This window comes from Petaurus breviceps, unplaced genomic scaffold (genome assembly GCF_028583685.1).
Source record: "Petaurus breviceps papuanus isolate PSGF00001 unplaced genomic scaffold, PetGlider_PUasm1.0 90721, whole genome shotgun sequence".
In the NCBI taxonomy this organism is placed as follows: Eukaryota; Metazoa; Chordata; class Mammalia; order Diprotodontia; family Petauridae; genus Petaurus; species Petaurus breviceps.
In genome coordinates, this window is record NW_027187322.1 from 7983765 (window position 1) to 7988597 (window position 4833).

The 4833-nt window shown below is 56.8% G+C and overlaps 1 protein-coding gene across 2 annotated transcripts in view; it reads left to right on the forward strand.

Moving 5' to 3' along the window:
* The first annotated feature begins 3210 nt into the window (after window positions 1-3210).
* The window catches only part of OSBPL5 (oxysterol binding protein like 5), a 114607-nt gene continuing 112984 nt past the window's right edge, over window positions 3211-4833 (forward strand). Inside the window, exon 1 of one of the 2 annotated variants that reach the window (XM_069066566.1) lies at window positions 3211-3333. The gene's annotated coding sequence lies outside the window, so the exon portion shown is untranslated. The remainder of the gene's footprint in view (window positions 3334-4833) is intronic. The other variant, XM_069066564.1, reaches the window with a different exon arrangement.

Consider the following 4833-nt stretch of genomic DNA (forward strand, 5'->3'; position numbering starts at 1 on the left):
CCCAGAGTTGTCCCAGCAACCTTGCAATTAATAGGCCTTTTTTTTCTGAAACACAAAGTGATGCTGCAAGCTTGGGCTGGGATTCAGAGTTGCTGGGAGCCTGCACCCACAGCCCAGCATTGCCTGCCCCCTTGGTGGAACAGCAGCCTGATCCCAGCCTGAGCATTTTATCTGACCAGTTCTGGATCGGAAGGCAGCTAGAAAGTGTTGTTAGAAAGGGAAGACTGGGAGGGGGTGCATCCAGGCCAGCCCCTTCTGCCCATCAGCACCAACCCAGATAAGAAAGCTAAAGTTCGAGGAGGGTGCAGCTCCTTGAGCCAGACCTCCATACCAGCAGGCCAATGATCATTCAGGTAGAGGGTAGCTCTTCTGCTTGGGGCAGTCAGCTGTCCTGATAAGCCTTTCTTTGCCCCTGTGCTCACAGCCTTCTGTGAAGAGAGAATAAACATCAGAGGGAAGAGATTCCTTTGGCAAGGAAAAGTGAGAGCCAGGTGAGGGGTGGAATGGGAATCACCCAGAAAGAAAAGGCAGAAGGCTTGTCTTAGCTCTGACCCTGACTAATTATGGGGCACTGGGCAGGCTACTAGGCCTTGCTAACTCTGGCTCCCCATGTGATCAATAAGCAAGGCTGATCCTGCCTTCTTTTGCCTACTTTCCAGGGTTACCTAGACCATGGGGTCTACCTTCAAGGAGTGGCAATTCAAATATCTATTTCCTGGAGTCATTCCATGTAGGTCTGTCAAGAATAGGAGGGGGTCATCCCCTTGGAGGTCTCCAACTCTAGATAACCACTTGCCAGGGGTGCTGTAGAGGGGACGTGTGTATAGGTAGGGGTTGGACTTGGCCTCTGAGGTTCCTCTGGACTCTGAGATTTAGGAATTCTTAACCAAAAGGCTGCTTTTGACCATGTTTTCTGCTGACCCTACAGTCTTGTGTTCACTGTTTGGGGGTGGGGGAAGGAGCTTCACAAAATGACCCAGTCCTACCCACTAACATGCCTGACAGATTGGCTGGAGCTGGTTGAACTTGTTAGGGTCGTCTGCTATGGAACATTTGAAAGCAGATTGGATTGCTGTCCAGCAGGACCAGCCCAGCAATGCCAGGGGTGCCTGAGATCCAGCTGAGGAGAACTGCAGGGCTGTCATGTCTTCAAGGATGGAAACAAGGCAGGGAGCAGGGTTGGCCTGACTGCTGCAGTCTCAATAGGGGATGGGCAAAATGGATGGCATCTCTTTTTACTGAGATGATGGTGAGATAGGATCATTGGCAAAGAGAAATTGGACACAGGGCAGGTTTGCCTCTTGTTGCTGGAAGGGCAGGGAGCACCAGTTGCTGAACTGGTCTTAGTAGGGGGCTGAGAAACAAGCTGTTAACTCACCCACACAAAGAAACTGGGGAGACAGCAAGGAGCTTTTTTTTCCCTCAGTGGAAGAGCAGGGCAAAAATGGAGGGGCCACAGAGAAAAGGACATCCTGGAGCCATGGACACGTGTGTAGCATGTATGTGTGTGCATGTGGGGTGGGGAGAATCAATACCAAAACTTCATTGTAGGGACAGGGCTATAAACCCAAGTTGGGGGCCAGGGATAAGTGGCTCAGTCTCTGGGGAAGCCAAGAGAGTTTCTAAGGAAGCAGGATTGTTCTTGGGGGGGGGGAGGATTGGAGGATTCCTCAGTAGAAGCTTGGGCTAAAGGCTCCTTGAATAAGGTTAGGATTTGCGGAACCTGTCATATTCCTTTGTCGATTGACTTCCTCCAACCCTTGTAAATGGTCGAGAAAACGGGAACGAGGTTGCTAAGAAGATGGTACCTGAGAACCAGGGATGGAAAGCAGGAAGCAGGTCCTGACAAGGACAGGTAAAGAAGAGGCTGGCCTACACTGAGAAGAAATCTAATCAAAAGAGTTTTAAACTGAAAGGGTTGAGGGGGGGAGAAAATGTTTTTGCCTCTGGCAGGGGCCACTTTATTTAAATAGAAAAGTGTAGGTTTATAAAAGGGGGCATTAATAAATGTAATTAATATATAATAAACATATATTATAATATATAATCCTATATATTATATTTATAGTAATATATAATAAATTCCAAAAGGGGGCTTAATAGTAAGCTCCACGAGGGAGATCCAAGGGCCAGATTTGAGAGAGCACAGTGCAGACCGCCTGGGGAAAAAGCGACGGAGTCAGGGACAGAATCCATGTTATCATTAGATTAGAAAGGATTCCCGAGCCCGGCGAAAGCCCGAGAGGAGGAATGGAGACTTCAGGGGATCGGGTCTAAGGCAGAGGGACCCGCTCACCACACGGACAGACGACCTAGGGTAACTGGATGAATCTTGTCAGCAATCTTGACAGACCAGAACATTTGGGACAAATCCGAGAAAATGAAATGGGACTAGGGATCAACAGACAATCTTAAACTCGGGTTAATAAAAACACCCGACAACTTCCCAAGCACGAGAAGACGAGGCTAGACCGTCGGCGTCTGAAAAGGATCTGGGACTTTAAGTGGACCGAGGATCAAAGGGAGTGGGCCGGCGTGATCGCGCCCCCGCCGAGCGCTGAGTTCAGGTAGGAAGCTCCCCGGGCGGGTGAGGCGCTGTTCTAGGTGCTGGAGGCACGAAGTCCTGCTCCTGGGGAGCTTGTGACCCAGGGCCACGGAACCGTCTCTCCGCGAGCGGCCAGGCTGCCCAGCGAGGTCACGGGCTCCGCTCCCTGGAGAGCTGCGGGTCACAGAAGCTCCGCGGCCCGGGCCCAGGGACGTTGGGTGCTACGTCTGCTAGAGGGCTTTGAGCAAATGTCCTTCCAACTCCCTGAAGCGCCTAAAGAGAGGACAGAGGCAGAGAGAGGGAGGGAGGGAGGTGAAAGGAGGAGGAAGAGCAGACGTTCTCGGAGGGAGAAGCAGGGCAGAGCCAGGGACCGACCCCCCTTCCGCCCCACCTCCCCAGCTTGCTGTGGCGTCACTGCCCCACCCCCATCCCGGGGCCAGCTCCGCCTGTGCCCCGCCTCCTCGCGCTGGAAACTGGGTCACACAAACCTGGCCGCTCCGCGCAGGCAGATCCGGGCCAGGTTTTGGTGGAGCCGCCCCCCCCCGCACCGCCCCCCCCCGCCCCGCCCCCCCCCCCCCCCCCCCCCCGCCTCTGCCCCCCTCCCTCTCGCTAACGTGGTTGGATAAGTCTTCTGGTATTTCCTGCAGCAGGCGCGCTCCGACAGCCAGCTGGGCAGCGTCGGGGCCGGCCCCAGCCCCAGCTCGGGTCCCAGCCCCGGCCGCAGCCCGCACGGCCGGCGATCGTCCGGACCCTGGCCCCCGGCCCCCGGGCCCGGCTCTGCTGCAGGGGTAAGGAGGCTGCGGCGGCTGGGGGCGGGGGACAGGGGGCTTTCGGGAGGAGTGGATACGGGAGGGCCAGGCCGGGGACCCCGCCGGACCCCCCACCGCCGCCCATCGGGGAAAGAGGGTGGTTTTTACTGGGCTCCGGACGACCCCCCCCAACACATACATACACACAGGGACACCCCACCCCGCGGAGCTGGAGGAAGCGGGGCGGGGCAGCTTCATACCCGGAGCCCGGGTCCGAGAAGGGAGCTGTAGACCTCGCCCCCCCAAAAAAAAAAAAACACCCACCCACACACCCGGAGCCTCGGTGTCCGTCGGGGATGATCAGCGGCGCCCGGCCCACGGGACGTGGGGGTCTGCCTGCGTTTGGCCCGTGCAGCGCCTGTGGGGCGGGCGGGCAGCTCTGGCTGCCCGTGGCGGGGGTGAGTGGGTGGCCCTCGGCGCTGGTCTGGCCTTGGCACGTTAGTCTCCGTAGCTCGATGCATCTGTTCAGCTCGGCCCCAGCCGGTCTGCTCTCTCTGCTTTTAAAATCCAAATCCTGGGACTCCCCTGCTCCCCGCATTCGTGCGCTCTCTTGAGCCAAGGGGCTGGGCCCTTGAAACCTCGGCCACCTGGCTTGGGGAAAGACTAGGGGTTGGGGTGGGGGGCAGGTGAAGGAAGGGCGGGGACCACTTACCGTGCCTGAGAAAGGAAAAAGTGGAGGTCTCTCACCCCTGTGGCGGCACACCCACGGCTGGGCCCCCTGGGCGAAGGCGATCTCCAGAGAGGCCTAACCTTGCCCTTCCGAGCACTCCCCAGCGCCTGCTCTGTGTGCCCCTAAGGAGTGTCTGGCCCGCCACCCCTGCCCCTGTCAGGAATAGCAGCAGAGATGGAACCCCTGAAAACCTGTGCGATCCGTGCACCAGCTGGGGAGCAGGACTGCTCTAAATGACCTCTGAGATTGCTTCCCCGTCCTTTTCTGCCTTTAGACGTGAGCGCAAACAGCTCCAGGGGCATCCCTGCACCAGCAGCCTAGGATCAAAGACCCAGCCCTTTGTTGGGCCCTGAACAAGAAAGAGAGTCATTCTGTGAGTGGAAAACTGGGGGGAGCACTGTTTCCTTCCCACCCACTCCCCCACTTTGTTGTGTTTCCCTGAATCTGACAGGGTTTTCAGAAGAGCATCAGTGGGGTTGTACGATGGGTGGCCCCTAGCTCTGTGCCTGTCAGCTTCAGGTGGCTTTGTGGGGCCCTTGTCATCCTCAGGAGTTTGAGCCTGGTCCCCCGATGGCTCTACAGCTCCCATTGTCTTCCTAGGACTGCCATGGGACAGACAGTGTGTGAGTGTGTGTGTGTGTGTGTGTGTGTTCGTGCCGTGTGTTCACTCCTAACTCCAAGAATGGCGGGCCAGGTGCTTGGGTTTGGTTTCCTTTTGCCTTGGTGAGCCAGCCCTGGTGTGGATGTGTGCCCTCAGCTTGCTGAGAGAGAGAGAGAGAGAGAGAGAGAGAGAGAGAGAGAGAGAGAGA